Below are 26,965 nucleotides of genomic sequence, written 5' to 3'. Positions count from 1 at the left end.
CCAAACCTACTGGACTGTTTTTGTTGGATAAACAGATGAGTAAGAGCTGACTGTCTGGCATAGATTATAGTGCTTTTTAAAAACTCAAACCTAGGATTACATAAATTTGGCAATTGGCTGTAAATAGCAGAGGGCATCCAATTCTAGGTTGTGTCTGTCATGATGGTCCTTTTTAATTAACTGGTTTCTATGACAGTAAGTAAGGGTGACAGCAACTGTTAAAAGCTCTTACTAAGTAGTTTCTAAGTAGTTTCGGTTAAAAATAACTTAATGCCATGAAAATTGTGTTGCCTTGTGGGACAAACTTTATAACGCTTTTTCTTTATAGCAGGAGTTTTGTGTCTTGGACGTCTTTGGCAGTCCGGTGCAGCCTATGAACTCTTTCCTAGAATCATGTTTTTAAATGCATAACATAAATACATAGGATTACCAGGAAGAAACCAGTGATATTAAAAGACAGAAAAATATTTTAAAACAACAAATTTAAGGACCTCAAGGTTAACAAATCCTGCTCTACAAAACATCTTGGATATCAGATCTTTGCAAGATAAGTGTTACATAGGTTCCCATCCTCCCTACCCCCCATAACCTCTTCTCTTCTAATTCTAGCTGCACTGATTTTGTTTGTTGAAAAGCTTTTTAATTTTATGTCATCAAAGTTGGCCATTTTATTTTGTGATCACTTCTATCACTGTTTAGTTAAGAATCTCCTTTTCCTTGTGATTTTTTTATAATGTAAAGGTTTTCATGTTTAATTATATATATCCATTTGGAGCTTATAGTGGTGTATGTTGTACTGTAGGATGTTGGTGTAAGCTTAATTTACCAGGCTGCTTTGCAATTTTCTTACCAGTTTTGATTGAATAGGGAGGCACCTAGTTGTTGATGTCCTTGGGTTTAATTAAACACTATCCTCCTATGTTCCATTGCCCTTTTGGATCTTGTTTACCTAATCTACCAACTTTTCTAATTTTTAGCCAATACCAAAATAGTTTTGATTACTACTTAATAATATAGCTTAAGATCTGGTAATGCTAGATCTCTTACTTCTACATTCATTTTTCTCTGAGGTTATTGACCATTTGTTCTTCTAGATGAATTTTGTTTTCCTTTATTTCTATAAAGAAAGTTATGGCATATTCATGTAAGTCCTGAATGCGTCTTTATAAGTGGACTCCAAGATATTTGACATGTTTGTTAGTTACTTTGCATGTTTTCTTTCCTATCTCCTGCTGCTGTTTTGTTTGTAATATACAGAAAGACTAATGCTTTAGGAGTGTGTATATTTATTTTAAGCTTGCTGATTTACTGAAGTTGTTTTCAATTAATTTTTTTAGTTATCTTAGACATCCTCTTAAATAAGCAATCTTTTGCAAATAGCAGTAATTTTTCATCCTTTTTGTCTTATGCTTATTCTAGTAGAATTATATAAAATAATATTGGTGAAAGTGGATATCTGTTGTGATTATATTGGAAAGACTGTGGTCTTTCTTCAAATACTGACTCGATTTTTAGATATATGCTGATTATTAAGGAAAGATCTCTTCATTCCTTTGCCTTTTAGTGTTTCTGAAGGATCCTTGAAACTACTTGTCTTTGTTCTTGTAAGCCTGGAAAAAAATGTGTTATGTATGTTTTCCATAAGGTTTGTGGTAGTCAAGAGTAGGAGCCATTTTTATATATCATTCTCTCCAATTCTTATACATCAGATATAATTTTAAGAACTTATAAGTGAAATTCACTTTATCATGAAGTCTCTACATATTTTATGATGTAGCTACATTTTTTTCCATTTTTTTAAAGTGAGGCTCTATGTTAGCAAGTTATGAAAGACCCAACTCTGAAGAATTAAAGTTGAGACATTTTAAAGGAAACAGAGAGGTGGCCTGTGGTGGAAATGCTTAGGTCGCAATGTATTACCAATGTAGAATTGCACCAGAGAAGTAGTGTAATGTAGAGGTGTCAAACTCCAGCCTGCAAAACTCCTGAGTGCAGCCCAATAGATTAAAATGTAATGGGCGGGGGGGGGGGGGGGGGGGTAGCAGCTAGGTGGTACAGTAGATAGAGCTGTGGCCTTGGAGTCAGGAGGACTCAAGTTCAAATCAGGCCTCAGACCAAACACTTGGCACTTACTAGCTGTGTGACCCTGGGCAGGTCACTTAACACCGATTGCCTCACCAAAAATTAAAAAAAAAATGCAATTGGGAAATGATTAACAAAAGAAATGAAAATATAACATAGGTAATGTGTAATTTTCTAAGTCAGTATGTGGCCTGCAGGGAACGTTTCTATTTGAGTTTTACACCACTGATGTAAAGGTTGGCTTCATAGAAGGATCATGGATTTATAGCTGGAAAGCATCTCAGAAACCTAGATCTAGTCCAGTCCTTTCAATTTACAGATGAGGAAATGAGGAAATTTTCAGATAAGCAAAAAAACTTTTAATTGATGGACAACCCAGGTAATCCTTTGGTATCCACAAAAGATGTATAAAACTTCCAGTGTATTAGGTGGACCCTCAAATGAAGGCTTTACAGAAAGAAGGACATAGAAAGAGCTTTAGAGAATAAAAAGGCAATTTGGGTTGCCATCTGTATCATTGGAGGGAGTACCCACATTAACAAAACAGTAGATCCACCAGAGCACATTATTTACTCACATTTTATTCTCTTGAACATTAAAATCATAGAACTTTAGAACTAGAAGGAGTCTCAGAAATTTAGTCCAACTTCCTCTCTTATGGGGAAAGAAATTGAGATTCAAAAAGGGGAAATCACTTGCCTACTATGGTCACACATTGAAGTAGTGACTGAGTCCGCACTTGGAACTCAGGTCTCTTGAAGCCTAGCTCAAGTACTTTTTCTGTTTTCCCCCAGTACTTTTTCCATACCTGAAATGAAAATCAAAAAGAGTGCTTTTTGGTTCTCCCTAATTCCCAGTGTTGCTTAAAAAACTGCTATGTTAGAAACTTAACATTAAACACCAGTACATCCAACCATACTTGCATAATAACGATTTACATTTAAATTAACTTTTAATGCCTGAAGTATCACAACATTTTTTTCAATTCCTCTCTTTAAGTTACCATCAGAACTATCACATTATCTCAAAGTTTCAACACCTTATGGGCCAAACTATATGGAAAAAACAGTCTTCACTTAATATATTCAGCAAGTGGTCATCCAGCCCTGAGGTAGCCCATTTCACTTTTGTACAGTCCTAATTTTAAAGTATTTCTTGACATCAAGGCTAAGTTTTCCTCTTTGCAATACCCATTCATGGTTCCTAGCTCATTCTCATTCACTTTTTTAAAAACAGCAAATGTTATTTTAACGTCTCCCCCCCAACAAGTATAGCTATAAAAATTTCCTCAGATAATTTTACAAGAGTCATTCAACAAACTATCATAACTGTCTGTAACATGAGCACAAGGTGCTGGCGTCCTTCAAATAAATTATACACCAGTTTAAAATATATACATATATTACACATTTGCAAGTATTTTAAATCACCCAAGTTTTTCTGTAGCGTACAGTCAAGAGGGGAATAAAGGGCAGTCCACATTTATGACAATGTGAAGGTGAAATGACTTCCGTCAATTTCAGTCCTTGGTCATATTCTAAGTATAACCATAGTGATAAGACCTAAAACATAAGCAGCTACTAATTTTTGATTCACACTTAAATGGAAGTAGTGAGGCACTAGAGATTCCACTTCTCCCAGCGTGGGAAGCATCAGAGCTACAACGCACACTATTCCCAGGAAGACAGTTAATAAACTAGGTCCCGATGAGACAGCCCTGTTTTCCGTTTGACACAGCATCTGCTCAAAAAAGACACTTTCTGCTAAGTGTTCCTTTATCCTTTTTTCCTCCTCTTCCTTTCGTTGTTCTTTGGCCGACGGTAGAAGGGTCGCAATAATCTCTTTGCGTCCTAAAGCCTTCCCCTGGCTTTGTTCCGAAACTTGAAGACGGAATTTGTCTATTACATCATAGTGACAGGGCCGGACATCTCTGTGACGAATGACGATGTCCACGCAGCACTGAGGCTTCACTGCCCCCGCGGCGTCCACGACCACGTACTTGTTGGGGGTGGTGCACAGCACTTTGAACTTCAGGGCAAACTCGTAGGGATTGTACAGAGTAAGCACCTGCTTGTGGGTGGACTGGTCGTCCGCATAAAAGATGAGCTCCGTAGGAAACACGAACACGGGAAGATTGCCTTCCCCTAACTCGGGCTGCCGTGGTGGCTGCTGCATTGGCGCGAAACCCCCGGGCCGCCACCGCCGCCGCCGCCCGCCCGCGGCTCGCCGCCACTCGCGATCCCCTTCTCCGAATCAGTTAAATACCCGGAGCTTTTTTCCAGTCTTCCTCGACGACGGACCGAACGCGGCTCCTCGGGCTCGGTCCCTCCCCCTGCGAGCGCGGGGACTACGACACTTCCCCGCCCCAGTCCTTTGTCACCGACTGGGGCTGAGCTGGCTGCTGGGATACGGGAGGACCCGTGGCGGCGGGGGCGGGAGCGGCAGGGGCGGTGCGGCGCTGCGTCGCGGCCCTTTGGGCGGAGCTACTGTCCTGGGAAGGGCCGTGAGGGGAGGGGCCCCTGCGGCTCCGCGGCGGCGGATGCGTCCACGCCGCCATTCGCCTGGCCCTACCTTTTTCTGCCCTGTATGATTTCGTAAAGGTCTTTGCAGGTTTCCATGTTTTCCTCTTAGGAGTCTCTTTTAAATGCTTTTCGGTATTTCATTACGTTAATGTATTTACTGGACCTGTGATTTCATTACCTTGATGTCGTTCAGTTTAACCAGTTCTCCTCTGGATAGATGTTTAGGTTACATCCGCCTTTAACTTCACAAACATTGAGGCAGAGTGGTGGTGGGGATGCGACGCCACTTTGTTATCGGAGAAATTTGGGTTTATATATCACCTCTGACACCTGGGCTGTGTTGGGTGGCTGTGGTGGGGCCAGTCCAGTCACACTTTAAGACTAAAATTCGAGAAACAGTCAGTAAGGGTTTATGAAGCTCCTGCAGTGTGCCAGGCACTGTGCCAAGGAAATGCTGGGGAGGGGGGAGTAAGTGAGGAGACTGAGAAAGTAGGAGGGGCCAGGTTATGAAGGGCTAAGCCTAACGGGATTTTTTATTTGATCCTGGAGGTGATAGGGAGCCACGGGAGTTAGTTGAATAGGGGGAGGTCTTCACCTTAGGAAGATTAATTTGACAGCTAGCTGACTGGGGAGAGACATGAGGCAGGCAGACCCACCGTAGGCTTTTGTTACTGTAGTCCAGGTATGAGGTGATGAGGGTCTTCTTCAGGGTAATTGCAGTGTCAGTGGAGAGAAGGGGGCGTATGCAAGAGAAGTGAACTGAACTTGGCAAGGGTTGGGCTATGGAAGAGATGAGGAATAGATGACACTCGGGTTTCAGTGCCAGTCTGAATTGCTGGAAAGTTTCTTCACTGGGGAGTTGCTATACCAGTGAAATAATGGATTGGGGTGGGGGAAGGTGGTTTGAAAAATCTTTGAACAAAGTTTTCGGGGTTTTTTTCCCCAACAGTGGATTTTGGGTCAAAGAATATGATTCTCTTTTCTAATAAATTTATTATTTCTAACATTTTCTTTTTAAATTTTGAGTTCCAAATTCTCTCTCCCACCCCTTCCCCACCCACTGAGAAGGCAAGCAGAATATCAATTATGTATGTGAAATCATGTAAAGCAGATTTACAAATTAGCCATATGGCAAAAAGAAAAGCAATAAAAAATAAAGTGAGAAAATTATACTTCAGTTTGCACCCAGAGTTCATCAGTTCTCTCTCTGGAGGTGGAGAGCATTTGTTCATCATGAGTAATTGTCTTGGATCATTGTAGTAAAACAGCCAAGTCTTTCACAGTTGATCATTATTACAACATTACTGTTACTGTGCACAGTGATCTCCCAGTTGTTACTTCACTTTACATCAGTTCATACAGGTGTTGGTGTGTTTTTTTTCTGAAACTGCTACCTTCCTCACTCCTTATAGCCCAGTAGTACTCCATCACAATCATATGCCACAACTTGTTCAGCCATTTCCCAAGTGATGAGCATCCCCTTGACTTCCAGTTCTTTACCACCACAAAAAAGAACTGCTGTGGAGGGGCAGCTAGGTGGTGCAGTGGATAGAGCACTGTTTGTGTGATCCTGGGCAAGTGACTTAACCCCAATTGCCTCACCCCTCCCCAAAAAAAAGAACTGCTATAAATATTTTAGTCCAAATAGGTCCTTTGCCTTTTTCTTTGGTCTCTGGGATACAAACCTAGTGGTGGTATTGCTGGGTCAAAGGGCATACACAGATTTGTAGCCCTTTGAGCATAGTTACAAATTGTTCTCCAGAATGATTGGACTAGTTTGAAATTCCACCAACAGTTTATTAATGTACCTATTTTCCCTTGTTGCCATCAGCATTTGTTATTTCTGATAAATGTAAAGTGGTATCGCGGAGTTGTTTTAATTTTCATTTCTCTATTCGAGCGTGATTTTGAGCATTTTTTCATATGACTTTGATAGCTTTTGATTTCTTTTTGTGAAAGCTGCCTGTTTTATATCCTTTGATTACTTATCAGTTGGAGAGTGGCTCTTATTTTTTTATAAATTTGACTCACTTCATTATATATTTGAGAAAAGAGGCCTTTATCAGAGGACCTCCTGTAAATTTTTTTTGATAGTACTTCACTGTGGTACCTTTTATATTTTTTAATATTTTATTTCCCCCCAATTGGTTGTAAAAATAATTTTTAACATTCATTGTTAAGCTTTGAGTTCCAAATTCTATCCCTCCTTCCCCTTCCCCTTCCCTGAGGTGGTAAGCAATCTGATATAAGTTATACATGTGCAATCATGGAAAACATTTCCATATTAGTCATTTTGTGGGGGAAAAAACTCGAACAAAACAAAAAAAGAAAGTTAAAAGTTGTAGGCTTTGGTCTGTATTTAAATGCCATCAGTTCTGGAGGGGGAAAGCATTTTGAGTCCTTTGGGATTGTCTTGGATCATTGTATTGCTGAGAATAGCTAAGTTGTTGATTGTACAATATTGCTGTTACTATGTACAATGTTCTCCTGGTTCTGCTCACTTTACTCTTTATCAGATCATGTAAGTCTTTCCAAGTTTTTCTGAAATCCTGCTCATCATTTCTTATGGCACAGTAATATTTCATTACAATCATATGTGTGGTACCTTTTAGCAAAATGTAGTTTACCTCATTATCTCTTTTAATTAGGTCTGTTTTTGCTTTTTCTTTGTCTGGGGTCATGATTGCTACCCCTGCCTTTTTACTTTGGCTGAAACACAATAGATTCTGCTGCAACCGTTTATTTGAACTTTATGTGTATGTCTTTCTGTTTCAAGTGTATCTCTTGTAAACAACATATTGTTGGATTCTGTTTTCTAGTTCATTCTTGTGTCATCTTTGTTTTATGGGTGAGCTCATCCCATTCACACTCACAGTTATGATTACAGTCTATTTCTCTCCATTCTATTTTCTTACATTTGTCCTTTTCTTTTTTTTTTTTGTCCCTCCTCAAAGGTCTGTTTTGCTTCTGACCATTGCCTTCCTTAATTTACTCTCCCTTTTATCATTTCCCTTCCGAGTATCTCTTATCCCTTTCCCCTCCTATTACTGTATTGAGTCAGATAGATTTCTATACCAAACTCTGTATGTATGTGTATGCTTTCTCTTTGAACCAATTCCAGCAATAATGAGATTGAAGCATCACTCACCCCTCACTCTTCTTTTTCCTCTCCAGTGTTAAAGCTCTTCCTTGCCTCTTTTATATGAGAAAAATTTCCCTATTCTATTTCCCCTTTTTCAGTACATCCCTCTTTCTCTTTCTTTTTTTTTTGAGATCGTCTCACCATGATTGATTCACACTCATGTCATTTGTCTATGTAGACCTTTAATAATGAGAAAATTCTTAGAAATTACAAGTATCATCTTCCCATGTAGGAATGTAAATAGTTTAACCTGATTGAATCCCTTATGATTTCTCTTTCCGGTTTACCTTTTTATGATTCTCTTAAGTCTTGTATTTGAAGTCAAATTTTCTATTCAGCTTTGGTCTTTTCATTGGAAATGCTTGTTCTCTGTTTCATTAAATGTCCATTCCTCCCCCCCTCCGAAGTATTATACTCAGTTTTGCTGGGTGATTCTTGGTTGTAATCCTAGCTCCTTTGTCCTTTGGAATAACATTCCAAGCCTTCCAATCCTTTAACATGGAAGTTGCTAAATCTTGTGTTACCCTGACTGTGGGTCCACAATATTTGAACTGTTTTTTTCTGGCTGCTTGTAGTATTTTCCTCTTGACGAGGTTTGGGAATTCTGGAGTTTGACTATAATATTTCTGGGAGTTTTCATTTTGGCATCTCTTTCAGGAAGTGATTGGTAGATTCTTTCCATTTTTGTTTTACCCTCTGGATATAAAAATGCCAGGGCAGTTTTCCTTGGTAATTTCTTGAAAGATGTTGTCTATGCCCTTTTTGTGATCATGGCTTTCAGGTAGTCCAATAATTCTTAAATTTGTGCTGATGTTTTCAGAGCTAGTTCTGGTGGTCTGTAAATTTTTGGTGCTTCCAAAGTGGGGTGATCCAAGATTTGTGGTCACTGCTTTCCTGGTCTGCACTCTGGTATTTAACTAGGAAGGGCCTGTTCCCCTGCAGCTGCAAGCCCTAGTGCTGTTTTCTGGCTTGGAGCTGTGACCAGGACCCTTGCTCCCAAGCACAAGCTCTCCTCTCTGCCCTGTAACTGTGATCCAGAACTGCACATGGACAGTAAAGTTGCCAGTCAGTGCCAGCTGCACCCAGTTTCAGCAAAGGGTCCCCGGGAATCTCTTTCTGACCAGTTGTCTGATCCCCTTGGTGTCTCTGGGCTGAGAGCTCCTGAAGCTGTTGTTGCAAGTATGGTGTCCCCGCGGTCCCCCCCCCCCCCCCCAGTCTTCACTGTGGTGAAGTGGTGGTGGTGGTGGTGTGCTCATGTGCGCTTGCTTGCTTGTGTGAGCAAGCTCGCTCTGGACAGGCTTCCACCCTGGTGTCTCAGACTCTCCTGCTGACAATCTAAGTTGACTTACGCTGGAAAAATGTCTCACTCTGACCTTTTGGCTCTGCCACTCCGAAATTGAATTTAAGGTGTTATTTTAAGGTTGTTTGGAGGGTGATATTGAGAGACTTTAGCTGTGTTGTTGCCTATACTCTACCATGTCTGGTATGATTATTTTTGCAACCTTTACTGAGTAATACCATAATGCTCCATAAAGATTTTACAGGTTTACGATTACACCAGCATTTGAGTGTTTGTATTTTTATACAATCCTACCACTTTGTAATTATTTTTTTGCTCGTTTTTTAGGTATGACAGAGGTTGGTACTTCCAAGTTGTACTAATTGGCATCTCTTTATTATTGAGATTGAGCATTTTTCAAGGGATTATTAACAATGCTATCTCTTAAAAATTGTATATTCCTTGCTTTTTGGTGATTTTATCTGCTGTGGTTGCTACTGTTTAGTTGCTACTGTCTTTTTTAACAATTCCTTATGCATTTTATTTATTTCTTATCTATGACCTATGATTTCATTGTTTTAGGGAGCTCCCAAGAAGGAAACTCCCATAAGAATGCAAATAGACACTTCCTCTGTAAAATGGAGAGTAACCTAGGCCACTGACTAAATAAATGACTTACTCAGGGTCACGCAGTCAGTATGTATCAGAGGTGCTACTTTAATTCAGGTCTTTCTGACATCAAGTCTGGCTTTTTATCCTCAACACCATGCTGCTACTTCTCTCTTTGTATTTTTTAGTTGCCAATTCTGTCAAATTTTCCTTCAACTTATTTTTTCATGTTTATCTTCTCTCTGATGCAGCCGCTGCTACCAAAAGGCATTTCTGAATGTAAAGCATGTTTTGGCCTTTCTAGGGCAAAGAGTTAAAATACTAGCAGCTGGCTACTTTCCATTGGGCACACAGGAGAAGACTTTAATACAGGATTCCCAATCTTTTTTGTGAAAGTTGTGAAAGTTGTCTTCCTTGAAGCCTTAAGACTCCACTGGAGACACTAGTGGAAATCAATGAGCCTCAGAGAGAAAGGGCTTAGGTATTGTTTGCTCTCCTTACTCCAGTTGGGAATCTTGGGAGGGAGAAGGAGGAAAGGGGTATCTCAGTCTTAATTGCTCTGGAGACCTATCAGGTAAAGGCATTGAGTGAGATCTTTAATTCAGACCCACTACTAATTGGGGACATGGCCTTGAATTCCTAACCATTCTGTCTTTGTTGTCTGGTCTCCTCCTTCTCCCTTCTTTGTCCCCTTCTAACTCTAGCTGACTCCTCCCCCCTCCTCCCATCCCTTTTGATCTTGTCCCCATCACTGTCTTTGCCTTTCCCAGTCCAAAGTTTCTAGAAGCTTTGTGCCTCTCCTCCCCTCTTTGCTGGGTTGCTGCCCAGCAAGGCAGGATGGATAGTCCCTGCTGTCTACCCCCTCCCCTTCCCACCAGTGTGAATGCCTTGCTTTTGTCCTCTAGAGGGGCGGCTCTGCACACAACATACATTGAAAATTAGGACCCCAGCCTAGGAACTGGGTTGTGATTTCTGCTGCCAAAGCACAAAAGCTGCCTTAAACAAAAGGGGGTCTTGTTGGCATCAGTTCAGTTGGCAATGGTGAGAAGAAAAGCAAATTGGAAAAGAAATAGTGCATTCTAGCCTGGGAACGGAAATCAAATGGCAAACTCTTCCTTGCCTTCAGATTCCCAGGGCAAGGGAAGTTTGCAAAGTTACTTTTAAGTGCTCTCCATAACCCTCTGTGTAAGACTCTTGAATCTGAGGTAATTACCGATCCAACTTTTTCCAGTGTCTGAGCCCAGATTTTCTGCACAAAGATAGGGCAAAAGTCATATGTTGAGGAGAAAGCAGTTGTGAGATTTGCAGAAAGTCTTTATTGTGGTTAAAGGACTAGACTCGCAGGCTCAGCTTCTCTCTTTGGAGAAGCTAGGACTGCTATTATGGAATGATTACTCTGTGCAGGAAATAAGAAAATCCTATAGAAAAAACAAGCAGCCTCACTCATTTCTATGTTGGTTCCAGATCAGGGGTGACTCTTCAAGCCCTTTCTTATCTGTGTCCTTTGATTTCACCCATTTGAGAACAGGTACTCAGCAATGTTGTACAGGCCACAGCTGTAGCAGCCCAGAACTTTTTTCCTTTAAGAGGCAGCCATCGTGGTTAATCAGCATTTCAAAAGGTCTTGATGATAACTTAGTCTGAAGCACATAGCTCCAATTAAATAGGCTTTGACAAGGATTCACTCCCTCCTCACCCTATGTCTCTTCTTGGTCCTTTCCCATAGCTCCACATTTCTCTACCCATGTATTTCACCATCTTCCTTTTCCCTTATATACTTATATACTTCTCCCACCATCTCTTTTATGTGTGGGGCTGTCACTCTGTATATGATTCTTTTCTCTCTATTCTGTCTCTCCTCTATCCCTTCCCTGACTCCTTTTTTCTTTCTTTCCCTCTCTGTCAGTTTCTTATCTCCTCTCTCCCCCTTCTCTGTCCGTTTTCTTTTTGAATTATAGAGTTGGAGCTGGAATGAACCTCAGAGATCACATCTGGTTCAGTTCCCTCAGCTTACGGATAAGGAAACTGAGGCCCAAGGAATGGCTTACCCAAGAACAGTTATTTAGTAAGGATTGGAGGCAGGATTTGGACCCAGGCCTCTGGCTCTAGAATCAGTGCTCTTTCTTCTTCCTTCTTCCCTCCCTCTTTCTGTCTGTCTTCTTCTATTGCCCCCTCCTCTGCCCCCCCATTTTCCCTTCCTTTAATGTCCCTGCCTTTCTCACCTCCTCTCTGTCATCTCTATCTCTTCTTTTCCTCTTTCCTCATCTCCTTCCTTCCGCTTCTCCCTGTTTCTTCTGAATCTTAAGCAATAAGGAATAGGGTCCTGGATCTGGAGTCTAGAAGTTGGGTTCAAATCCTCTTCTTAACTATTTATTAGTTGTTAACCCTATCACCCAACAACAATTAAGCATTTCACCTATAAGGCACTGTCCTAGGTGCTAGAGATGCAAAGAAAAAAAAAACAACAATAAGTACCTGCCCTCAAGGAGGCTATAGTCTTACCAAGGGAGACAACATGTATTGTAAGACTATACAATCAATACAAGTTACTATCGAGAGGGAAACACTAGAAATAGACTCTGAGAAGGTTTCATGGAAGAAGTGAGCTTTAAAGGAAACAAGATTCTAAGAAGTAGAGTTTAGGAGAGATTGCATTCCAGGCATGGAAATAAGCCTGTGCAAAAAAGGACATGGAATATCTCCTGGAAGGAGCTGCAGTGCTGGTCTGGTTGAGATGGAGGAGAATAAAGGCTTTGGAAGCCTAGAAAAGAAGAATGAAGCCAGATCATCAAGAGCTTTAAATGACATAAGAGTTTGTATTTGATCCTAGAAGTAAGAGTGAGCTGGTAGAGTCTGAATAGGGGAGCCACATGAGAAGACCTGTGTTTTAGAAATATCACTTTGGCTGCCATAGTGAAGACTGGTGATAGAGGGCAGAGATTTGTCAGGAAGACCAATTAGGGGGCTAGTGAAACATCCAGGGCAGAAGTAATAAGAGGTTGAATTCAGGCAGTAGCCTTGTGAGTGGGCCAGTTTAAGTGGTTTCATTTAAATTCTTTGGGCCTTAGTTAAAATGGGATACCACTCGTACTAGCTTTGTAAGGTTGTTAAATGCGGCTTAAAGTGAGATAATATATGTAAATCACTTTGTAAACCTAAAAAAAAATATAAATGAAGCTATTTTTAAAAAATGTATTTTTATTTTTTTCATTAAATATTCCCCAATTACATTAAAACATTTTTTTACCATTTATTTTTCAAGATTTTGAGTTCCAAATTTTCTCCCTCCCTTCATCTCCCTCCTTCACCCTTTTAGAAGAAAAACAATATGTCAATCATACATGTGAAGTCATACAAAATACATTTCCATATTAGTCACATAAATACAACAAATATTACTTTTACTGCTACTTTACACAGCGCCTGCTTCTGTTCTCAGCGCTTTACTAGTATTCCTCTCACATCCCCTTCACCTTATCCTTCCTGCATTCCTCTTCCTCCGTCTTTCTCCCACCCTCCAGCTACCTACTCACCCATCTCTCCTGTCTTGTCCCCTCTGCCTTTCCTTCCTTTCTTCTGCTTCTTATCTCTCTTAAATGGTTATACCACAGAGCTAAGACATATTTTTAGTAGTGGTGGTATTTATTGGACAAAATTGATGCTTGTTTTCGATTTTAAAATAGGAAAAATATAACCAAACTATTTTACTTGCAATGTGGCCTTCTGTCATCTCTTTGCTATGGGTCAGTGGCCCTCCATTGACACTGAGGCATTGCCAGTCTTGCTTTGAATATCCCTCTACAGAGAGTTTGTTTCTGGCTGAAGATTATGGTTTCCTAGGAGCTAGTAAGCATCACTCATTATAAACGTTTTCTTTCATTGTTTATAAGCTGAAGGTGATTTCAAAGTGTAATTAAAAACCACCCCCAAAACTGCAGCTCTGACTGTGTCTAGCACTGATGTAGAGTGCGCTTAAAAAGAAGAATTAATGAAAGAAAAATTATGCCCTCCCACTGTAGCCTCTTCTTCCTCATGGAGGTACCTGGAAAAAATGTATTGGAGGTCTTCAAGCAAAGGCTGGATGATCACTTGTCATGGAGTGATTCCTTTCAGGTATGGGTTCCTGTCTTTCGGGGTTGAATTTACATGGCTATTAAGAGGCCTGGCACCTTCCAGTTGTAAAAATTTCTGTGATTCTGTGACTACTAGTTCTCGAGTAGTCACTGCTATTAGAGCTACTAGAGGACAAGTCAAACATTTATTTAAGTTCTCAATTGTGTGGTATAGAGATAGGAGTTCAAAGAAAGAAGTGATCAGTGAAATTCTCTCTAGATCTTAGTTGCTCTATCTGTAAAATGGGAATAATAATGCCTTTCCTACTGAAGGCAGGGAAGGGGCTGACTAAATTATTTTATGAGGGTCTTTATGAAAAAGTCTCTGGTGCTGTTTCATTGTTTCAGTTTAGCTCTAGAGGTAGAAGAGACCTCATGAGGTCCAACCCCTCTATTTTACAGATGAGGAAACTGAGGCCCAGAAGGGGAAGAGGGAGATAAGGGAAAAGTTACATAAGTAACAGAACTGGGACTTTAATTGATGTCTTAAATTGATGTCCTCTGACAACATATTTAGTACCCTTTCCAGTTTAGCACTTGCCTCCTTTATTATCATCATCCAGAAATTTCTTAGAATTGTAGAATTTTAAAACAGGTGATTCCTTAATGATTCCTCTTATTTGATAAATGAGGAAACTGATACCCAGAAAAGGGACATAAGTAAACCAGGTCCCACAGGTAGTTAGCTTCAGGGGAGGAACTAGAATTAAGGCTTTCTGATTTTTTTTGGTCCAGTGTTTTTTCCATTAATATAATGGTAAACAATTGAAATAATGTATTTAAAGTGCAATATATATATTAGTTGCTACTATACTGCTACTGCTATACAGTTGTCTTAATAACTGCCTATTTGTGCCTGATAAACCCTTTGCCAGGTAAAATAGCTGAAATAGCTAAACAGACATGTTCAGTCTGTGAGCCAGCGTCATATCTACTGTACTGAACTTCTTCTTACTCCTGCTTTTCTTATTTCCTCCAGATTTCCTTTTTTTTCTTAATGACATATTTGGGAGTCAGCTTTGACTGTTTTTTTTTTGCCTCATATTCCATATCCAGTTAGTAGCCAGTTCCTATCCTTTGTCCCTCAGTGGTGATTTTCACACTGACTCCTCTCTATTCCCAAGACCATGACCTTAGACTAGACACTCACTTATTCTATTTCAATAAGCACTTAAATGGTCTTCATACCCCCAGTCTCTTCCCCTCCAGTATACCCTTTATACCACCTCCAGATTAATCTTCCTAATGTTTAGGCCTGACCACATCATTATGTTAAAAAATCTTTAATGTTTTCTCATTACTTACCAATAAAGTCTAAGTTCTTTGTCCTGCCATTCAAGGCCCTCAACTATCCAGCCCCAGCCCACCTTCTCAGATTTCTCTGAAAAGGTATTCATACTTCCTGTATTTTAACCACTTTGTAGTTGTACTAGTTATTTTCTGGAATTGATCCATGCTTTGCTAGCTCCTTTGTTCATGCTGTTTCTTTTGCCTGAAGTAGCTCTCTCTCAGCTGTGTTATCTCCATCTGTGGAAATCCCACCTTGTCCATGCTCTTCATGGTGTGACCTTCCCTGATCAACATAACCTCTCTCTGCTCCTCAGCTACCATAAGACTTTGTACTTCTCTTTTGACATTTACTCTCTTTTGCCTTAAAGTTATAAGAAGAGGCTGTGGAAAGAGTCTGAGTCATAGGATCTAGAGCTGAAAGATCTGAGAGATCATTCAGTAGCCCAGCCCTTTGTTTATATAAAGGAGGAGGCTGAGTCCCAGAGAAGTAAACCAGTTCACCTCAACACTGTCCTCTTTTCTTGAGTCCCTTACCTCCTTGTACCACCAGCCTTGCCTTGTAAAGCTTCAGTTTTGGATCACTCCCCCTATCCCCTTGCTCCTATGCACGTGCTGCTGAACAAAAGCGGACAAAATCACAAAACCATGCTGACTGGGTCTACTGCAAATCTGTTAATAACCTCAGCTGGGCCCTCACTGCTAGAAGGCAACCTTGTGTACCTCCCTAATTAACTTATTATTCTACTGACCACAGTGACTCTTCTAAACCTTTTCATCCCTCCTCAAACCTCCCGTAACTCTCCCTCCTTCCACCCTCTCACCTGAGAACCTTGTCTCGTAGTTTACTGAAAATGTTGAGGCCATTTGCCGAGAGCTACCTCTTTCTTGCCTCCTCCTTACCTCATATTATTCAACTGCCTCTGCCACTATCTCTATCTCTTTCTTACATGAAGAGGTTGTCCTTCTTGCCAAGGCTAACCCCTTTACCTACACAAGTGATCCCACTCCATCCCATCTTCTCCAGGACATTGCCCCCTCTAGTGTTCTCACTCTCTCATTTATCTTCAGGCTTTCTGTCTACTAGCTTCTCTCTACTGCTTGTAAAAATGCCTGTGTCTCTCCCATTCTCAGAAACCCTCACTTGATTCTTCCATTTCCACTGTCATCTCACATCTCTACTGCTTTTGGTGGCTAAACTCCTTGAGAAGGCCAGCTTCAATATATGACTCCACTTTCTTTGCTCTCACTCTTTTCTTAATTCTCTACCCAACCAATACAAACTTTTCTAACTATCATTACTAATGGTCTCTTAAATTGCTAACTCTAATGGCCTTTTCCCCGTCTTCATCTTTCCTGACCTTTCTGTAGTCTTTGATACTATTGATCATCAAGTGTTCAGGACACTACTGTTTCCTAGTTCTCCTCCTACCTATCTGATTGCTTCTCCTCTGTCTCCTTTGCTGGAATTTCATCCAGGTTATGTCAGCTAACCAGGGATCTGTCCTGGGTCATCCTCTTCCTTTAGACCATTTTATTTGGTGGTCTCATCAGCTCTTACGGATTCAGTTATCATCTCTATGCTGATGATCCTCAAATTTTTCTATCCAGCCCTTACCTCTCTGCTAATGTCCAGTCTTGCATCTCCAGCTGCCTATTAGACATCTTGAACTGGATATCCTTTAGACATCGTAAGCATTAACATGTCCAAAACTGAACTCATCTTTCTTCTCCAAGCCCTTAAGCCCTCCCCCCTTCCAGACTTCCTTATTTCTTTTGAGGGCATCATTATCTTTTCATTCTCCCAGGCTTGAGTCCTAGGTGCCATCCTTGACTCCTCATTCTCTCTCACTTCCCCATATTTAATTTTTTTTGGGGGGGGGGTTAGGCAATTGGGGTTAAGTGACTTGCCCTGGGTCACACAGCTAGTAAGTGTCAAGTGTTTGGTCAGAGCCTGGTTTTGAACTCAGGTCCTCCTGACTTGAGGGCTGGTGCTCTATCCACTACTCCACCTAGCTGCCCCTCCCATATTCAATTTTTTGCCAAGATTTTTCAGTTCTACCTTAGTAACGTTTCTTGTATATGCCTCCTTCTCTCCTCTAACACTGCCACCACCTAGGCCCTCATCACATATTCAGGCAGTAGCCTACTGGTTGTTCTGCCTGCCACAAGTCCTTCTCCACTCCAGCCCATCCTTCACTTAGCTGTCAAAGTTATCTTCTAAAAGCACAGGTCTGACCATGTCACCCTCCCTACTCAGTAACCTCCAGTGGTTCCCTGTCACCCTGTCATCTCTAAGATATAAAATCTTCTGTTTGATGTTCAAAGCTCTTCATTCGCCTCCCCCCCTTTCCAGTCTTCTTACACCTTACACTCCTCCCACGTTCTCTCCAATCTAGTCACACTGGCCCCTTTGCTGTCAAACCACACACTTCCATCTTCCAACCCAAGGCATTTTCATTGGCTGGTCCACATGACTGGAATGCTCTCCCTCCTCATCTCTGCCTCCTGGCTTCCTTCGAAAGTCCCAGCTAAATCACACTTTCTACAAAAAGTTTTTCCTAAACCTCCTTAATTCTAGTGCCTTCCCTCTGTTGATTATCTCCAATTTGTCATTTACACATCTCATTTGTACATAGTTTTCCCTTGCCTGTGGTCTCTCCGATTAGATTGTGAGCTCCTTGAAGTCAGGGCCTTTCTTTACCTTTTGTCATGTCTCCATTGATGGACCATAGAACTAACATGAGCTTAGGTCTCCTAGCTGTAAATCCAGTGTAGCTCTGGGTCAGAGCCCCAGCTCTAATACTCACTAGCCCTGTGATTCTGGGCAAGTCATGTTACTACCTCTCTGGACTTCAGTTTCCTTATCTGTAAAATGAGGGAGCTAGACGATGGCCTTTGAGGGCCCTTGTGGCACTGAATCTATAGGACCCTGTGATCCTCTGGCTTCTAGTAGTGTGCTGTCATGAAGCAGCACTTGGGCTCAGAGATGTGAGTTTGAATTGTAGCTCCTCTACTTCCTGATTCACTGCCGTTTCCACATCAGATCTGGTGCTTGGTCCTCGGTACCACAGACTTGAACTTATCAGCCAGAGAAGGGTTAACAGAGTCACTTGAAAGACCTTTGAGAGGGCATTTAGCCTGAAAAAGAGAAGACTGAGGAGGAAATATGGTCATTATTTTCAGGTATCTGCTAGTTAGAGGAAGCAGATTTGTTCTCTTTGATTTCAGAGCACAAAGACGGGACTATATTAAAGTTACAGGAAGGAAGACAGATCTCAGCTTAACATAAGGAAGCATTTCTCCATAATTAGAACTGTCTAGAAATAGACTGCTCTGCCTTGGAAGGTGAACTCAAGCAGAGGCTGGATAACCACTCATTGGGAATATTGTAGGGGGGTTTGCCTACTTCAGGTGGTAGTTATCTAGAATGGCCTCTTGGGGCTTTTCTGACTTTTAAGATTCTATATTTGGACTTAGAATACAATGCAGTACACATTTCTTAAGCATTTACTCTGTGCCAGGCACTGTGCTAAGTGCTAGGGATACAAATAAAAAAACCCCCACAGTCCCTGCCCTCTAGGAGTTTATAATCTAATGGGGGAAGACAACACCCAAAGGAAGCTGAAAGGGGGAGGGGACAGACGGTACTGTAAGTGGGGGTGATGATGATGGTGAAGTTGAAGCCGAGCAGTGCAGCTGATGGTAACCGAAGACTTGGCTGGGCTTCTAGAATTTCTTTAAACGGAGGTTTGGGGAGTTTCTTGCTCCCTCCTCTACTTCTCCAGTCAGAGGGACAAAAGCAGTCAAAGGTCCTGGTGATATGAGAGTCCCAAAGCTGAAAGACGTGAAGAGGGTTCTTCCAACACTTCCTTAGGGCTCTCTGTGTGCTGAGCACATTTTGTGGGCAGATGCAAAGGAAATAGAAGGTTTTTCACTGTCAGGGAGGACAGAAAAAGCACATGAAGACTTGAGAGCATCCAAAGAAAGCAGTTTTAAAGTAGAAAGTAGAGCGGTATGGATTGTCTCCATAAAATGAACAATGGTTTCCAGAGTGTTGTCTTCTGTCATTTTTTATTTCATCCTACTTAACCCCTCCTCCATATTTTTGGAGACTTTCATTTATGTTCTTCATTTATTGCAAACTAAGAAGATAGGACTGGCCTACTTTCTTGAGCACTGAATTGATATTTGGAGGTTTGCGTCAGAGTGCATTACTTTGGTCTCTATATCTCATTGACTTAGCAAAATGAGTTTTTTCTGACAAGTATGGTTGGTCAGCCAAACAGGAATGATAAAAAGCCCATTTTGTGCATGGTACAGGGCATCTCAAATAATTAAAGTAATAATCCTACACATTTGTCCAGTACTTAGTTTTTACAAAGTGTTCTGATAGGCATTCTCTTATTTTTTTTTATGATCCTGTATGGTAGGCAGGACAAGTATAATGCTATTTTACTAGTGAGAAAATTAAGGCTGGAAGATGGGAAATGACCTGCTGCAAGTCTAGCAGAGTGACAGAGCTGAGTTACATTTGTCTTCTGTCTCCTGGTCTAATGCCCTTTCCATCGCGCCAAGAGGCCTGAAGGAGTAAGAATCCTCTAAATAGAGCTGAAATGTACCTTGGAAATCATCTAGTAGTAGTAATAATAATACTTCATATTTATATAGCTGTTTGTGGCTACAGAGAGTTTCACATCCATTATCTTAGGGTTTTACAGCACCTTGGAGGTGTAAGTAGTAGAGGTAGTGATATTTCCATTTTACAAGTTAGAAAACTTAGGCTTAGATACATGGAGTGATTTGCCCAGTGTCACATATCAAATTAATGTCACAGGCAGAGCTAGAACCTAAGGTCTCTTGACTTCTGGTCATTTTATTTCAGCAAATAGTCCAGTGCTCTTTCCATTCCAGCATTATACCTTTGATTTTATAGATGAGGAAACAGAATTTTTAAAAAATGATGGTGCATGTCTGTTAATATTTTTAAAGTGATATACCTATTTTAAGTCATGTATAATAATGTTTGAGAGTACTGATTATCAAGCCTGTTCTTGTCATCTTTCTTCGAACTAAAGTGATCCTGGACATGTTTTCCCCCTTTTCTGGAATTTTACTGCCTCCCTTGAACAGAGTAGTATCCCCCATTCCTTCTGCAGTTGATGATGAAGTTGGCAGCATCTCCAATTTCAGTTCTTGGTGTCACTCACAAACATTTGTTTTCCTGTCACTAAAGTGTTGTAGTTGAGAGTATCCTCTTCAGGCAACAGAGAGTGAGTTAAGGTACCAGAGAAATAGAGATTGTAGAGAGTGATGCTGTACTGAAAAATCCAGTCAGCTCACGTCCAGCCCGACCTCTCCAGCTGTGTGGGAACAAATACAGCCTTGTCTCTGAACTTTTTTTCTACTATTTGTTAAGAATGAAGTTTTCCTGTCCTCGTGTGAGCCTTTGAAACGTGCTGTGTCGGGGTGGACTCAGAGCCAGCAGGTGGATAGAGCCCAGCCTCTGGGTCAGGCTCGATTTCCACTGACAGTGTTTGTCAGGGATTATTAGGTATCCTTCAGACTTGCTTTCTGCTGCTGCCTTTTTGGAACTCAGAAACAAGTCCATCCTTGACCTTTTAAATGGCATATAGAATTGAAAATTTTAGATTTCAGATTTAAATTTTAGGTTTAAATTGAAGATTTTAGAGATTTGGAGCCATGAGGGTCATCTGAGATCATCTGGTCCCATTCCTCATTTTACAGGAGAGGATTTTTACAGAGAGGTTGATAGACTTACTCAAAATCATACAGGAAAGAAGTGAGAGCTAGAATTTGAACCCAGAGCCTGTAACTTGAAATTCAGTGTTCTTTACACCATATGGTACAGCCATTTCTGTTCCAGTACAAAACACTGGAAACTGTGGATGGAGAGGCGAAGGCATGTCAGAAACACTGAACTGGAGGCAGGAGACTGCATTCTAGTTCCTGCCTTTGTAATCAACACATATGTGTTACCCTGGGCAAGTCAGTTTTCCTTATTTGTATGTTTTATCATCTGTAAGACAGAGATAATACCTTTGCCATTTTTTGTCTCACAAGTATGTTGTATGGAAAGTTCCGTCTGAACTGTGTAGTGCTTTAGAAATGAGAACTGTTCTCTGTAAAGTGAGAGGATTGTACTAAATGATTTCTAAGGCCCCTTCCAGCTCCATAATTCTATAATGTATGATTTTTGTAGGAGTACCTTTTATATAATCTTTATGCTTATATGATGCTAAAAATTTCATTCAACATTTATTAAGAACCTGATCATATGTATATGTAGGAGGGGATGACAAATATTTATTAAGCACCCACTATGTTTGCTGTTCTGGGTATATGTAAGGCACATCACTTATTTGATCAAAGACCTTTAGATCTGAAAGAAACCTTAGTTATCCTAATCCAGTCCCAAACTCTGTAATTTAATTAGTTTTTATTTAGGTTTGGCGAACATTTCTGTTTTTTGTTTTCTTCCCTCTCCTACCACTGAAGATTCATAAAGAGTAAAAATTAACATCACTTTTCAATTATTTTTATGTTTTGCATGAGCTTAAATATAGCTTAAGAGTGTAGAAAATTAATTGACTGAAATAGGTTTAGGGAAAAAGATTTTCCGTATCACATAGAGAACCCAGTTTCTAATAAACCTAATTCTCAGCCACAACAGTAATTTCTTGGAAGTGTCTTTTCTATCCTGTTGGTCCTGGCACAGCATTGTGGAGCCGTGCTTAAAAATAACTGTCCTGGTTCCGTGAAAAATTCTTCAACCCTTATGAAAAGAAAACATATTTCTGTGTTGGCTCTGGAAAGGTTTTTTGCCCACACAAACAAGGCAGAAGACTGTGAGTGCCTTGCACTTCTCACACTGACACTACAAAATGCCTGGTGATTGGCAGATCTGAAAGAAAGGGGATGAGCTTGCACTGCCAATCTTCACTTAGTCTCTACTGTGCCTGCATCCCAGCACTGGTGGAGTGGTAAGTGTAGGAGCCAGGCATTTGTGGATACCAGATGAAATTTTAAAGTTTGTCAGCCTATACTGAAAAATTATGATTCTTGAATGTTATTGTCTGTGGGAGACTGAGCTTTCCCTATAAAAATGCAACTTGAATTAAAATACTTATGTATCACTGAAAGGGAAATTTTATGGATTAAAATATGGATTTTTGAAAAGTAATATTAAAAGGGTCCTTTGTTTTTAAAAACCCTTAGTGTGCTTCCTAGCCCTAATCCCAGCTTATTGGGGGCACCTTTTGCCACCCCATTCCTGTTAGTAGTTCCTTCCCAGCTTCTGAGAATTTCCTGGCCCATCCCTTTCCTGCTTTCTAGTTCTCCTGTGCTCAACCTGTATCTCTCCTTCTATTTAGGCAGTTAGGTGGCTGGCCCAGTGGGTAGAGCACTGGGCCTGGAGTCTGGAAGAGCTGAGTTTAAATTCATCCTCAAACACTTCCTAGCTGTATTGCCCTGGGCAAGGTGCTTAACCTCTGTCTTAGTTTCCTCAGCTGTAAAATGGGGACAGTAATAGCACCCACCTCCCAGGGTTGTTGTGAGGATCAGATGAGATCTTACTTGTAAAGTAGTTTAGCACAGCATGGGGCACATGTTTAACAGATACTTGTTCCCTTCCCTCTCCCTCCCCACTCCCCCATTTCATGTATTTGATGCAGAGGTTGGGTTTTTCAAAGAGGACTTTGCTTAGCAGCGAAGGAGCAGAGGAAACAGGCTCTGGCTAGACAAATTATAGGTATCTGAACCCGAGTTATTCTTAATCTAGCCATACATGGCCAACACAAAACCCTGGGCTAACTACTATCCACACTTCTCATTCATCTTCTCCTAGCCTTACCATGTGGCTAGATGTCACGGTACACTTAGACTGCTGTGTCCTGCCTGTGGCTCCATCTTAATTTCCCTTTGCCTTCTGCTTGTAAGCTGATCCTATGCCTGGTTCCTCCCTAACCAGCTTCTTGGGTTAGGACTTCCTGGCTCTCATAATCCTCAATGTTCCTAAGACTGGGCCTGTCAGTTTCTTCTTTTGTGGGCATTTGGGAGGCAGCTGTGAAGAGGCAAGAGCTGGAGTAATCTCGTGGGCATCCTGGAGAATCAGTTGGCTATTCTCTGACCAAGTCACTGAAATTTATTCAGTGTCTTCAGTTGGTCACCTGTGCCGGGATTCATACTGCTGTACTTGTGTGTAACTTCTCTTTTGCCTCCTTGCTTTAATTCACATTGTTATTGGAAAAGTAGTTTCAATGTTCTCTCTTCCTTCCTGTCTCTGCTGCTGCCGCCCGTGGGCTGTGCTCAGATAAATCCAATTTGATTACCTTCTCCCACCCCCTCACCCCTCAGTCATTCCCCTCTATTTAGTACATTTTCAAAATCACATGAGTCTATCTTTTTTTTTTCTTCATACCCCAAACAGGTTAATAGAAGAGGGCTCAAAAGATTGAGGCACTGGCTAAAAAATCTCTCCAGTTGCTTTTTTTTTCTTTAGTAACATTTATTTGACAAATGTTTCCTGAGCTCCTTAGAATTTGTAAAGCTGTGCTGGGGATGTTGGGGTATAATAGTCAGCCTGTCAGTCAATAAGTATTTATTAAGCACCTATGATGTGCTAAGTGGAGGCAGCTAACTGGCTTAGTGGATAGAGCCTGGAGTCAGGAAGACCTGAGCTCAAATGTGGCCTCATACACTTACTGTGCGACCCTAGGCAAGTCACTTAACTTTTGTTTTCCTTAATCCACTGGAGAAGGAAATGGCAAAGCACTTCAGTATCTTTGCAAAACAAAAATAAAAACAAATAACAACAACAAAAAACCACGGACAATATGGTCCACAGGTCACAAAGAGTCCACAAATGTGCCAAGCACTGTGCTAAGTGGGGATACAAAGAAAATGAAAAGACAGTTTCTGTCCTCAAAGAGCTCACAATCTAATGGAGGAAACAATATCCAGACAAGTAGGTACAAACAAGTAATCTACATATGGGATAAATAGGAAACAATCAACAGAGGGAAGGCACTCTAATTAAGAGGGTTTGGGAAAAACTTCCTGTAGGTGAGTTATTAGGACTCAAGGAAGCCAGTAGGTGAAGATGAGAAATGAGAGCATTCCAAGCATGGGGGACAGTCAGAAAAAATGTCTGGAGCTGAGAGAGGGAGCTCCTGGTTTGTGAAACAGCCAGGGAGGCCTGGGTCACTGTATGGAAGATTATATGGCAGGGAGGAAGGTATATGAAGACTGAAGGGGAGTGGGGGGTGGGGCAGAGTATGAAGGGCTTTGAACGCTAAACGAAGGATTTTGTATTTTATCCTGGAGTTGCTAGGAAGCCACTGGAGTTTACTAAAACGGAGAGAATGTGTGATATGATCAAATGTACCCTTCAGGAAGATCATTTGGGTGGATAAGTGGAGGATGAGCTGGAGCAGGGAGAGACTTGAAGCCAGCACACTAACCAGCAGGCTGTTGCAATAGTCCAGGCGTGAGGTGACATGGCCCTGCAGCATGAAAATAGTATACATCACAATTTCTGCCCTCTCCCAGAGCTTACAGATTTGGAAAAGAGAGAAAACAATAAAGCATAATACCATAAGCATTTATTCAGTACATACTGTGTATAGAGCTGTCACAGGGTGGTGGGTTCTGAATGCTTGATTCAGCATCAAGATCTGGGTTCAAATCCCTCCTGACACTAGCTAGGTGACCCTGGGCAAGTCATTGAAGGGGCCCTCAGTTTCTTTATCTGCAAAATAAAGATACTAATATCTCACAGGTTTTTGTTTTGTTTTAAGGCAACTGGGGTTAACTGACTTGCCCAGGGTCACACAGCTAGTAAGTGTCAAGTGTTTGGTTTGAGGCCGGGTTTGAACTCAAGTCCTCCTGACTTCAGGGCTGGTGCTCTGTCCACTGCGCCACCTAGCTGCCCCTTACAGGTTTTTTATGAGGTCCAAATGAGATATTGTATGGAAAGTGCTTAGAAAACTTTAGAAGTGGAACCTAAAGTGAAATAACTATGACATATAAGTAACTAATTCACAAAATAACTCACTGATAAGGCACAAATGCGTTATGTGTACTTTATACAATATTCCTTTTATTGCTTTTTTCTATGTAGATGACAGAGGCCCTGGTAAAGTCATGAAGTAACCATCTGGAGAGTAATGTTGATGTCAGGATGGCTCAGGTTGATTTTACTGTAAATAACACCACCAGTGCAGGTGATTAGATTGTTTTGCTTCTTGCCAAAGCTGTAACTAGGAATTCTAGTGAGTGTCTTATTGGAGTGACTCAAGATCTGTTGTGTTTGCACCTTGTTCATCCTCCAGCTATTGCAACCTGGGCCTCTGCAGCACAGCCAGAGACCCTTGGGCCCTTAGCCTCAGGCCGTGGGGAAAGAATGGGGGAGGTTGTACTGCAGGTAAAGGACCTGTGATGTAGGGACAGAGGAGAAACAGATGGCTGGAGCTGTGGTCACCTCACTCATTATTTCTCTGCCTAGTGCAGAGGTGCCCTACTAGAATTGTCAAGAGCATTGATGATATGTATGGATTCCAAGGCCGCATCTAACCTTGAAGGAGAGCAGAGAGGAATCAGTGCCCCAGTTGGACTCCATAATACTGCTGTTAGGTTTTTTGTTAAAGTAGTGGTCCTAGGGAGTGTTCTTTATCAATCAAGTGATTGATTTTTGTGAGTTTCCATTCTTTGTGGATTCTGTGTCAGCTGATTTCCTTGCTAACTCAATATTTATTAACTTGCTATTTTTATGGAGAATGCTATTTATTTTTTAAAATTAAGTTATTTTTTTGTTTTCAACATTCATTTCCACAGGATTTTGAGTTCCAATTTTTCTCCCCATCCCTCCCCTCCCCCCCCCACTGCCAGAGGGCATACATTCTGAATACTCCTTCCCCCAGTCTGCCCTTCATTCTATCATCTCCCCCTTCTCTTATCCCCTGCCCTTTCTATTTTCATGTAGGGCAGAATAGATTTCTATACCCCATTGCCTGTATATCTTATTTCCCAGTTGCATATAAAAACAATTTCTGACATTCGTTTTTAAAACTTTGAGTTCCAAATGGAGAATACTATTTAGTTGCCCATTCACTCAAGTTGGCAACATTAGAGTTCTCTCTCACTCTCTTCATAACCTATAGATCGACAAGTCATGTCGATTTTACCTTCACAGCATCCATCCCCTCTTTTCCAAACCTCCAGTCATCACCCTCATTCAGGCCCTTTTCACCTCTCTTCTAGAACATTGGAATAGCTTCCTAAGTAGTCTTTCTCTCTAGTTCATCTGAAGATAGGTCTGACCATGTCATTGCCCTGTTTGGGGGAAAAAAAAGTGTGCCTTTAGAGTAATCAAAGGCAAATTCCAGTTTGGCATTTAAATCCTTTTATAGTAGAGTGTGGGGTTCATCCTGTCTTTTTCCTCCCTTCCTGCTTTCTATACATATTTTCAGCCAAACTGACCTGCTTGCTGTTCCCCATACCTGACACCCCATCTCCTGCCTCCATGCTTTTGCACAGCCTGTCCCCCGTGACTGGAACAGGCTTGCTCCTCACCTCTGCCTCTTGGACTCACCGACTCCCTGTAGGGCTGAGCATAAAGTGTCGTTTCCTACCCAAGTCCTTTCCTGATTGCGTTTCCTTTCCCTTTCCCCCCTAGTCATTAGTGCTTCCCTATCCAAAAAAAAGTATTTTGCATTTATTTTAGATTTACTTATATGTGTACATGTTTTCCCTCAGTAGAATGTAAGCTCTTTCAGGGCAGGGACTGTCTGTTTTGTCTTTTATCACCCAGAGACCCAGAACCCAGCACCATACCTTACACATGGGAGGTGCTTAATAAATGCATATTAAATTTTTAAAAATTATAAAAGTAACTGTCAAAAACAAACATACA

At 41.1% G+C, this 26,965-nt stretch overlaps 1 protein-coding gene and 1 pseudogene across 1 annotated transcript in view; one reads left to right on the top strand and one right to left on the bottom strand.

Annotated features, from left to right (window-relative positions):
* CHMP4B (charged multivesicular body protein 4B) overlaps positions 1 to 26,965 on the top strand; it is a 61,243-nt gene that overhangs the window by 23,369 nt on the left and 10,909 nt on the right. The window lies entirely within an intron of this gene.
* On the bottom strand, positions 2,648 to 4,283 carry LOC114046772 (annotated as a pseudogene).

Source organism: Vombatus ursinus, unplaced genomic scaffold (assembly GCF_900497805.2).
Source record: "Vombatus ursinus unplaced genomic scaffold, bare-nosed wombat genome assembly UNPS02014785.1, whole genome shotgun sequence".
NCBI classification, from domain to species: Eukaryota; Metazoa; Chordata; class Mammalia; order Diprotodontia; family Vombatidae; genus Vombatus; species Vombatus ursinus.
This window is presented reverse-complemented; position numbering and strand designations above follow the sequence as displayed.